Source organism: Neomonachus schauinslandi, chromosome 3 (genome assembly GCF_002201575.2).
Source record: "Neomonachus schauinslandi chromosome 3, ASM220157v2, whole genome shotgun sequence".
In the NCBI taxonomy this organism is placed as follows: domain Eukaryota; kingdom Metazoa; phylum Chordata; class Mammalia; order Carnivora; family Phocidae; genus Neomonachus; species Neomonachus schauinslandi.
The window spans coordinates 12,920,761-12,932,412 of record NC_058405.1 but is presented as its reverse complement, the minus strand read 5'-3'; the positions used below and the strand labels follow the sequence as shown (position 1 = coordinate 12,932,412).

Sequence of the window (11,652 nt, the reverse complement as noted above, 5' to 3'; positions counted from 1 at the left end):
CCAGCTGGAGGGTGGGGACAGTGACTGTGTGTCGTCCCCGTCCCCCGCCCGTCCCAGCCGCCTCGGTCCTGAATCTCGCCCCCTCCCCCATTATATTCCGCAAACCAGCTCCCAACCTTTTCCCTTCCCCGCCGGGGCTTTGCTCCTATTCCTGGAGGTGGGGCACGTAGGGGTGGGGACTGTCCTGGGAATCGCCAGGTTGGAGGACACTGGGCCGCGGCGCGGGGAGGTGGCAACCGCCCCTTCGGGATTAAGTCTCTCGCAGCCCAGGGTGGTGCCGGAAGCCCGTTCTTGCGGCCTGGGAGGGGAGGGCGCTCGTGGATCCTTGCAAAACGCCGCTTCCCGCGCGACCACGTGAAGTCCTAGGTGGACACACAGGCACCCCCTTGCATGACCTCAACCAGCGAGTTGCGGAGTCCGCGCCACCGACCGCCTTCCAGCTGCTGCTGGTTTTAGCCGGCGCGCTCCGTCTCGCGCTCTCCCTGTACCGCTTTCCACCACCGCACAGCGGGACTGGCGTGTCCCTGGTGGCGCAGCGCACTCCCCAGCGCTTCCTGAGCTGCGTTCCGTGCCGCCGTGCGGAGACACGGGTTCTGGCTTTAGGACCAAGTAAGGCACAGATCCGAGGTGGGCTCGCGGGGTTGGGGAGGGGCGTTCCGGGCTGGAGGCCTCCCCATCCCCCGGCGCACCTGCCCCCAGGGCGGAGCGGGGCGGGGCGCGCTGGCGCGCAGGTTGCCGGCCCGGACGCTGGAGGGGGCTGTGGCTCTCTCGCTGTCCCCGCGGCTCGGGCGGTGCGGCGCCCCAGCTACCCGCGCTCCCCCTCCGCCGAGGGGCCGGCCCAGGCCCGGGGAGGGGCGCGATCGCCTTCACTTCCCGCTCGCCGGCCTCGGAGGCGGCGGGTCCGGCGCGGGCGCAGGGCTGCGGGCGCTCGGCTGGGGCGCGGGGCGGGGACGCGGCCGCCGCCCGCTTTGCGCCGCTCCTCCCCGCGCGAGTGGCTCTCGGCCCGGCGTCGAGGCGGCCATGGCGACCCTGAGCCCGTTCCCCACCCACTCCGCCTGCTCCGCCCTCCCCTCCGCCCCGCGCCACCTTTGATGGCTCGGACCTCGGCCGGCCACCCCCAGCCCCGCTTGCGCTGCCGCGCCGCCGCAGCCCGCGGGTATTAATAGCCGAGCGCCGCCGCTGCACGCGCAGCCCGGAGCCGCCGCGCCCTCGGCAGCCGGGGGTTCGGAGCTGCTGATCCGGCAGGCCCGGAGTGGGAGCCGGAGCCGCCGGCGCCGTGGAGGTAGGAGGCGCGGGGCGAACAATGACTGCGGCGGGGCGGGCGGGCGGGCGGGCGGGCTGGCGGCAACTTGTGCGAGTCGGGGCGCCCGGAGCCGACCCGCCGGCGGGGGGCGCGGGTGGAGGTGGGTGCGTGCCCGCGGGGTCCTGCCCGGAGGAGGCGGGTGGGATCGGGCTCCCGCCCGCCCGGCCCGGGGCAGCCCCGGCAACAATAGCAGGAGCTCGGGGGCCTCCGGGCTCCGGGCCACAGTTTGCACTCTTCTCACCTCCGCGGACCCCGGCAGCGGGGCTCCGCGCGCGGTCCGCCCCCGTCGCCTCCCCCACCCCGCGGCGCCCTTCCCCCCACTTTCCTCCCATCCCGCCCGGCACGGTGACAGCGCCGGACGCCGCTTCCGGACCTCCGGCCGTAATCTTGGCCCCAGAGGCGGATCGCGGGGCGGGGGAGGTGGCCACTGGCTTGGGTGCCACGGCGCCGCCGGGTGCCAGCCGCTCTCCCACGCGCGGCGCGAGCACCCCGGTAGGTGACAAAGAGGAACACACCCTCCGCCTAAGTTAGATTTTTGTCTCTCTTTACCGCCTGCCTTTATGGAGAGCAAAGTTTTTTTTTTTCTTCTTTCTTTCAAGCAAAGGACACAGATTTTTGTGGTGAGCATTTCAAAACAACAACTTCTGATTGTGGTTTTACGATTTAAGTTCCGGAAACTTTAGCTGTGTGATCCGGCCAGACCCTTGAGTGAGTGTGTGTGCGTGTGTGTGTTATATTTTGGGGGGGGGTGAGTTCCCCGTCATCATTCTGGATTTGGTTTGTCGTTTTCGTTGGGGCCCGGCCGCTGCTGGGATGGTTGCAGGACCCCAGAAAGGAGAGAGGTGGGGCTCACAAAGGAACGAGGACCCTGCTATCGGATCAGCTTCTTGAGAGGTGGAGAACTTGCCTCTCATCTGGAGCAATTTAGGGGTCTGAGCCTGTCTGTGGGCCTTCTGGAGTACCATGGTGGCCTCTGGCTGTTTCATTTTATTATTGTTGTTAGTGCCTTTCCTGTTAGCTTCCCAGGTTCACTTGCTCCGCCAGCCCTCCCCAGTTTCCCGCTTTCCCCATGCCTTGACTTTGGTGGACCCCTGTCTTCCCACCCAGCAGGCAGTCTTCGGAGAGCCAAACCCCTTAATGTGTTTTGCACGTGGTGACTTGCCAAGCCCATTTCGGAATGGCCTTCAGCATTGTCTTGATTTTCTTATTCAGTCTAAACGGGAGAGGAGGGAGACGGGCCTTTTTGGTGCTGAGAGCTTTGAGGGAGTTGCCTTAAAATTTGCCCTCATTGTTCCGATGGGGTGGGCCCTTCTGATATCTCCTGTCTTTGGCTTTCTTCCCTCATTGCACAGGCTGTCGGCTGGGGGTTTACCCTCAGCCTTTCCAAAGGGTTGGTCTTCTGGTGTGTCAGTTTCTGACGATGCACTTCCTATGTGGGTTCAGCATCCACATGGCTCTTTATATTCCTGCAGCATCGTTCTGCAGCAACTCAAAACCAATATTTGAGTTACTTCAAGCACAACAAAACGTTTGTGTTTTTAGAATGTCTGGTTAATAGATCTGCCTCTGGGTAAAATAAATAGACATTATTGGCCAGTGGCTGGCTCACTGGGCTAAGTGTTGGTGGAGATACTGAGTTGATGCCTCCCTAGCCCAGGCCTTCCCAGAATCTCGTTTCTTCTTTGTGGGCAGGAAACTTGAAATAGTTGAAGATGATGTAGTTGTGCCCCATAGGGTCACGGATTCTGTAGCGTGCGCCCTGTGAGTTGGTGTGTGGTTGTTCATTTAGGGAGTCTGTCCCTAGGGAAATCCTGGAGTTAGGTTTATAATGCCCCTTTTCACATTGATGGTCTCTTCCTGGAATTTGTATGGTGATTGAATCCCTTGGGTCATAATAGAACACTAATGCTACTCTGTAGCCAAATTTACCAAAAGGAGATTAAAAAAAAAACCTATCCTAGACAATTTTCTTCTGGCATATTGCATTTATAATTATTTTGAGTCTGAAAGGCACCTGGGTGGATGTTTGTGTTTTGTATTTCATTAAAGAAACTGTCCAAGGGAAGTTAAGAATTAAATACAGTATCGAAAGGGTTAGTTTTTTTAAAAAGTGGAATTCATCCTCTCCACCTCAGGGAGCACAGCAGAGTTTAATTCATTTGGAAAATGATACAAATTTTTAAGGAGGGTGCCTGCGATAACCATCACAAGAGAAAAGCTTTTTTCCACCCCAGAAGAGGTTAGAGACCACTGGAGAAAAGGCAAGTGCCCAATCTTTGTGTGCGGAACGCTCTGTAGGAAAGGTGACATTGTGGTTTTCCCAGAGGATGGGGGAAGTTTGGTGGATGTGTAGGTCCTAGGCCAGTGATTTGGTGGCATTGAGAACCAGGCATTTGAAACCAGCCCTTTTGTAAGTGGCCTGGCTTATCGCAGAAAACTGCCTCGTGTTTTTGAGAGTAAGGAAAGATGCTCCAGAAAGGAGAGAGGCCCCTATAATCTCCAAATATAGTGGCTAGCTCGTCATTGCCACTTTGGGTGCACAGGTGTTTCAAGTGTTGGGTGCACAGGTGTTTCAGGTGCTGGGTGCCATTGCCTGGGAGGGGAAGGGCCAGGCTTTTGGGTTCCTGTGGCTGCCCCTCTCCTGTTGTGGGGTGCTTTCGATTGAAAGGCAGGGCTCTCCGAGCCTGGCTATTGAATGAGAAGTGAGCGGTAGGTCAACTTCTCTTTCTGGCTTTTTAATGGGTAGGGTGTCTGCTGCGGCCTGTGTTTCTGCCAGGTTACCCCGTTAACCACTTCCACATGTCCTGAAAGATCAGAGCCCGACGGTTTCCATTCAGATCACTCGAGATACTGATTTCACCAGCCTTTTCATGCCAAATGCTGCCTGTGTTTTTACAAGAAGCCCCCGGAAGATGTTTATTTTTAAGTGGAGAAACTGGCTTTTTTAGGCTGCCCTTGTTCTAGTTTCAGGCAGTTAAAATGTGTTGCCAAGTGGATACTCTAAGCAAAAGTGGGCACTTGATCGATATGAAATATGGTGCTCTCGGCTTTTGATATTTGTGAAATAAGCCAGGGAGCATCAAGTACATGCACTGAAACTGAGTGCATGAATGGCGCTGGCTGTGAACCCAGCTCCGGATGGCAGTTTTCTTATTTTAACGGGGCATGGAAATATTAGACAAAGTAAGATTGGCAAATAAAGGAGGTGGGAATTCATCATTTGCACTGAATTAATTTCATGTGTAAAATTGTCATATTTGTGCATACATTTTCAAACAAAGGAGCCACGGGCCAAACTAGATTGCTTTCAACTCTATTACGACAGTATTTCTTACTACGAGAGTAACGTCGTGCTGCACACAGACTTTGGCTTCCCGACAAGGTATCTGGTAAAAGAAGCCTTATAAATCCAGTATTACGGTGAGTTTCATTTTTTGTTCTCATCCTGTTAACTCGGGACCTAGTATACGCCTGGCACAAAGCACTCCCTTGGGAAATACTTGCAGTGAGTAAGTAAACCTCGTTTTTGATGTCCTTTCCAGTTAATGTTTAAAGTTTTTTAAGGTCGCTGTTCTGGGAATTTGAAATTTGATATTTGATTTTGTTTCCGTTTCGTTCTAATTTAACAATTTAAATTAACCTTTAGGGGCGCCTGGGTGGCTCGGTTGGTTAAGTGTCTGCCCTGAGCTCCACGTTGGGCTCCATGTTCAGCGGGGAGTCTGCTTCTCCCTCTCTCTCTGCCCCTCCCCTGTGCTCATGCTCTCTCTCGCTCTCTCTCAAATAAATAAAACCTTTAAAAGAAAATTAACCTTTAATGCTGGGTAATACTGTGAAAAGATACAGCCTCATTAAAAAGCAAAACAGACCTAAAAGCATGAAGAAGAAAGCAGAACTTCTTTAAGAAGCTACCTTCTGGGAAAATTTTCCTTCTTCCTGGCATCTATTTTCTAGAAGTTTTATTAGTGAGCATCCGTTGGTGGTAACCTCTGTGTTTGTATGCCTTTAAATATCTTTGCTCTGGAACAATAAATGCCCTGGGTGTGCAATTCTGGATTGCTGTTGTATTAATCAGCTGTCTTCTGGTTCCATTGTTGTTGCTGCAATATCAGCTGTCAGGCCGATTGTTTTTTGTGAGTAGTCTGTCTTTTCTCTCTGGCTACCCCCCCCCTTTTTATTATTTTTTTTAAGTAGGCTCCACACTTGGCGTGGAGCCCAGTGGTGGGGCTTGAACTCAGGACCCTGAGATCAAGACCTGAGCTGAGTTCAAGAGTCAGATGCTTAACTGATTGAGCCACCCAGACGCCCCTCTCTCTGGCTGCTTTTAAGGTTCTTTGGAGTTCTGTAGTTTTACTATGTTGAGGTACAATTTCTTTTCTCCTTGACTTTGATTCTCCCATCCTCTCCTCCTCTTGCTCTTCCCTCCTCCTCCCTACTCTCTCCTCTCTACTCGTCCCTCCTATCCTCTTTCTTTTGCCCAGTAGCATTTCAGGGTCTGGGCATGCCACCATGTGTCTACTCCTTCACCTTTGGCCACTCTGGTCCTTTGGTTTGGGCTCTCACGCATGAAGCTGTATGAACAGTTGTGAACAAGTCTTCGTGTGGAGATCTGTTTTGAATTTTGTCACTGGGTCCTATAATAAGTACACGCATAACTTTGTAAGAAGCTACAGTCCCAAGTGTTTGTACCATTTTACATTCCCCAGTGACATCTGAGCATTCCAGTCACTGTAATCCCCAGTAACACTGGAAATTGTCAGTCTTTGTCATTTTAGCCATTCTGGTAGATGTGTCCTGGTGCCTCATTGGGGTTTAATTGTATATTTCCCTGATGGCTAATGATCGCTTTTCATGTGCTTATTGGCCATTTGTGTATCTTCTTTTGTCTATTAAATCTTTTGTCTTTTCAGTTGTTTTTTTGTGTGATCATTTTACATAGCTTTTGAGTATAAACTGCACATCCTTAATGTCATCTTATTTTTTAGTTGTGGAGATTCTTTATATATCCTGGATACAGGTTCTTTGTTAGATCTGTGTATTGTGAATATTTTCATCAGTCTCCTTTTTATTTTTTGATGGTATCTTTTGAAAAAGGAAAAGTTATTAGGAAAACATTGTACATGATCTAATTATTGAACTTATTAAAGGTCAGGGAATCTATTCAACTTTGGAAAAATAACACGTTTTTATGTGTAAGGCTTAGGCTAGTATTCCTCTTTTCAAGAGGTTGGCCTCCATTTACTTTGAGGGTGATGGAGCAGTTTTTTTCTTTCTTAACTAAAACTGAGTTGAAGAGACTTAAACCTGAAAGAGAAAATACTGGCTTATTTTGAAAATCTGAGGAAACAAGTGTTTAAGATTATGATCAAATAAATAGGTTTCTAAAATTCAGAGTTGAGTTGTATTTGTAATTCAGCACACAGAAGGATTACGGGAAAGAAATATTTTTGAAATCAATACAAAAATGGAGCCTTGGGTAAAAGCAAGATGTAACATTTTACATTTTTTTAAAATTTTTATTTCTTAAGATTTATTTATTTGAGAGAGAGAGAGAATGTGTGCGTGCACACATCGGGGGAGGGGCACGGGGCAGGAAGAAGGAGAGAGAATCTCCAGTACACTTACCGCTGAGAGCAGAGCCCCCAGATCATGACCTGAGCTGAAATCAAGAGTTGACACCCCACCGACTGAGCCACCCCAGCGCCGCAAGATGTAACATTTTAAAAAGAGGTCAGAGTGGCATATGTAGGCATATGGAGTTATGAAAGGGCTTTAGTTCCTCTATTTTGGCAGGAATTCTGTCTTGTTGTCTGTGTTTTCTCTTTATTTTCTGAACCAGATAACAAGCATTGTTTGGTCAGAAAGTATATTTTCCCAATTTTTGTTTCTCCTGCCCAGAGAAGGTAAATAAATACTGGTTGATCTGAATTACAATGTCTGTGTAATGAACACCCCATGACATTTGAGACTATAGGAGGTAGAGGGTGGTATCAGAGGTGGCAAGACTTGAAGCGTAGGTACTGGAACCACACAGATCTGCCCAACCATGTTTGTGATGTTGGGCAAGTTACTGGTGCTCTTTCCCAAAAATCTGAAGGGCACCTTTAAGAGTGCATTTATCTTAACATGGTAGGATGTCTGGCCAATAGTTTAATCCATCAAACATTCAGTTGCCTCCAGGAATAGTAAGGGGCTGCCGGTTTGGTATCTCAGCTCGTGGTATCATCAAGGACCCAGGTTCTTTCTGTCTTTTCACCCTGCCATCCCCAGCATGTTGCTTTTCGTATTTTGGCTTGTTGCCTACTGGGTAATTAGGCTGCCGCCGCCTAATTAGCTATTATGACTAATGGCTGTGGCAGCTTCATTCTCTCACACATCTAGTGTTGTCAGGTCAGTAAAGGCACATCATCATCAAGCCGGATCCTTCCCAGAAGTCTCCAACATCTAGGAGGTCTGTGAAGGGGGTTCTGGGAAATGCTGTGCTCTTAAAAAGAGACCCAAGGGGAAAAAAAAAAAGAGAGAGACCCAAGGACTAGACTGTGATGCCTGGAGCCACAGCAGCTATGTTGTGATCAGCCTTGGGATGAAGGCAAGAGGATGATGAAGGCAAGAGGATGATGGAGCTGAAAGATGGAACCAGAGTCCTTGTGGGTGTCACTGAGTCATTGATCTTCCTGCACCTGGAGCTTAGTATTCTAAAGAACAGTAAATTTTATATACTGAATAATACAAACCTGGACTTCGTGTGCTAAATAATAATTTTATTGTTACTGCCATCCAAAGCATCTTGGCTGATGCATTAATTAGAAGACTTTATTCTTTTGCCATTTGCCATTATCTCTGAGAAAACATGTTTCTCCCTATCAGCTATGTGGAAAGTGATTTAGTGGTCCTATCAGATCTCTGTGAGAGGTGAACTCTTTAGGTATTTGATATTGTGTGTAAATGTTGCAACTAAATCAGCATGAATTTTACCTTTCTTCTTAAGGTGGCCTTGTAGGACATCTGTTTGGAATTGATCATTTGGCAGTTTGGATTATAGGAAATACTTGAACGCGATATTTTATTTAAGAAAAAATGATGGCGGTACCCTCCATTTTTTGTCTACCTAGAATGGCAATTACCTGCACATTTAATACTGCTTAGGAGATTTTTGAGGACATTATTAATATCATCCTTTATAATCCCATTAGAGCTTTTGGTTCTCTGGCATCAGATCTTATTGGGGGCCAATGTTATTAGTGGAGTTGAGCTACTTGAAAATGTCAGGATTTGGGTAAGCCAGAGGTTTACCAAATTAAAAAATTAGACACAAATATTTGTAAAGAAAAGTTAAATGATTTCGTAATAACCTTAATATTAAGCAAATAAATTGAATATAAAATAGCCAGGTGAATGAAATGCAGACTGTGGAGCAATAATATTTCTATTTTCATTTAATTGATACAACTTTTAAAAAGAAGTATGATCATCTCCTCTACCCCCCCTCCCCCATTACCATCACGGGGGCCAATTGACCGGGGTAATTTGCATATTCACTGCTGTTTTATTTTTACTCTAGTTTATGTAAGGGCCTTATCAAGTCAACAGATATTTATGAACATCTGTTGAATATACTGGTTACCATTGGTGCCACAAAAATAAGGCTCAGTCCTTGCTTTCGGAGGATAGCATCCAGGGTGGATGGGAAAAGTGTCTAGGTAATTAGAATAAAAGGTGAAGTATGACAGTAACTTCGTAAAAGGTATAGTAATGTTGGAAGTGTTATGATAGTAAGGCTGTGAATTCTGAGGGGAAGAAGTGGCATTTGAGCTGAGCTTTTATTAAAGAAGTATGTTTTTGTTTGTTTATTTCAGTGTTCACTTTGTAGTGTGTTATTTTTTTTTAAAGATTTATTTATTTTAGAGAGAGGAAGCATGCATGCAAGTGGGGGGAGGGGCAGAGGCAGAAAGAGAGTCTCAAGCAGGCTCCCCGCCGAGTGTAGAGCCTGATGTGGGGCTTGATCTTACCCTTGTGATCATGACTGAGTGGAAATGAAGAGTCAGAGGCTTACCTGATTGAGCCACTTTGTAGTGTGTTACTGTAACAGGATTGGGAAAGTATTCACATATGAGACAGAAAGTCAAAATCCCTTGTAATCCTGCCATTCAAAGATTATGAAAATTAGAAATTGGTTTATTTCCATTTGACTTTTGGCAATATTTGGTATATTTGAAGGTTTTTTTTTTGCTTTTTTAAAAATTAAATTTATTTATTTGTCAGAGAGCACAAGCGGGGAAGCGGGAGTGGGAGTGGGAGAGGGAAAAGCAGGCTCCCCGCTGAGCAAGGAGCCCAACGTGGGACTCGATCCCAGAATCCTGGGATCATGACCTGAGCCGAAGGCAGACGCTTAACTGACTGAGCTACCCAGGCATCCCTATTTGAAGTATTTTTACGTATATATGCAAACATAGATTTTTCAGAAGTTGAGAGCATGATGCATGCACATCCAGAAGCCACTTTTTTCCCCTTTCACGTTGAGAGTTTTCCGTATTGAGTTTTCTTTGAAATGAATATGTTTAATGCCTCTGTGATGTTACTGTTCTGTGGTTCTGATGTAACTAACATGGTCCTTTATGGGTCATTTTTTTGCTTGCAGGATTTTGCCACAATGACCACGTGTGCATAAATCTATGGTAGGAGGGTCTCTAGGTCTCTTTTGTTTGCAAGGGACGGACGCCCCGCTTGAGCCACAGGATGCAGAGTAGGGGTACGTCTTAGTTTTCAGTACCAGCCTGAGAAAGGGCAGAGGTGGATGGGTCTCCAGCATAGAGACCCTGATCCAGAGTCAGCCCCCGTGGGGTTTCCCTCCTCGTGTCCTGACTCTGGTTTTTGTCGGGCATCACTTTCACTTCCTGGGTTACCCTCTCCCCTGGCATCTGGAGCAGGACAGACAGTTTGGTGGTGGTGGTGGTGGTGCAGGGGAGGACAGGAAGTATAGCATCCGTGGTTCCTGCCTCAGAATCCGAGAGACCTCCAGTCATCCTGGCAATTCATCACACCTTCCAGCGTTTTCAGTTCCTTTGGGAGACGTGCTCAGCCTGCCCCCACGGTGATGAAGTGTGGGATCATGTAGAGAATGTGAACCTCTACCCTCACCTCCCAGGGGAGGACTCTTGCGGGACCACTCTTATGGGGGGGTGTGTCTGGGGGGGCAGGGGGCCAGGGAGACATGAGATGGGGCCTGGACAGCATGAGCCTTTCCAGATGGATAGGATTGATAGGCAAAATGAGGGAGGGAAAAACAAAACAAAACCACCTTTCTGGGGGAGGGACCAGCAGGAAAGGGAATGGCAGGAATGTAAAAGCAATTTTCTCTGCCCCACTTCCTCCCAGGGCTGTGCAAAGCTCCGCAAGTTCACTGTCACCTAAATGTTGATATCTGTGCTCCCAGGAGCAGCGGCTCTACCCTAAGGATCCCTTACGAGGGGAGCCATAAGTAGTTTGTCACTTGTTATATATTATCCCCCCCGAGTATGTTCCTTGTACTCAAATGCACCTTCCGAAGTGGGGAAAAAAAGGGTAGAGCGCGCTCAGGGCATGCGTATCGCATAACAGGCCTGTCTCTGAGGTTGAGAAAGGCCCACAGTAGAGCCAGGAGCCCTCCACTAGGCTGGCATGTGCAGTGGGCAGGCTGCTTTATTTTCTTCTAACTTGGGGAGAATTTTTACCTGCCTGCTTTTCCCTGTTGTTGGTCGAAAGCACTTAACCAGCAAAGGTGCTAGTTCTTCGCAGTCCTAATCAGCCCCCAGCAGAACATTTGTAACACATCCAAGTCGTGCCTATTTTTCCAAGTCCCGATTAAAGCAGTGCCTATTTCTGAGTTCCATTGGCACACCTTTTGGAAGAGTGCATCCAGAGGCACGTAGAATGCTCAAAGGGAGGGCGGGGGGTGTGTGGCAGGGGTGCCAGAGGGCATACCTGGTTCATACAGATGTGCGAGGAGCTATTCCCTGATGTGTGAATCTTACTCTTTTCACCAGTTAGTTCCTAGAGGTCGGGGGCCGTGTGTCCAACTTCCCTTTTTTTCTTCTAGGCCCTTAAAAAAAGAGCCTGTCTTTGATAGATGAAAGGAAATCTTATCATAGGATCGTGGGCGTCTGGGAAATCACAACTCTGATTTGTGAGGGGGAGGGTCAGAGGGAGAAGCAGACTCCCTGCCGAGCAGGGAGCCCGATGCGGGACTCGATCCCCGGACTCCGGGATCATGACCTGAGCTGAAGGCAGTCGCTTAACCAACTGAGCCACCCAGGTGCCCATAGATTTTTTTTTTTAAAGATCTTATTTATTTATTTGAGAGAGAGAGTGAGAGA

The 11,652-nt window shown here is 48.7% G+C and overlaps 1 protein-coding gene across 1 annotated transcript in view; it reads left to right on the top strand.

Moving 5' to 3' along the window:
- The first annotated feature begins 859 nt into the window (after positions 1–859).
- Positions 860–11,652, top strand: part of FARP1 (FERM, ARH/RhoGEF and pleckstrin domain protein 1) — a 263,709-nt gene continuing 252,916 nt past the window's right edge. Inside the window, exon 1 of the mRNA XM_021696032.2 lies at positions 860–1,282. The gene's annotated coding sequence lies outside the window, so the exon portion shown is untranslated. The remainder of the gene's footprint in view (positions 1,283–11,652) is intronic.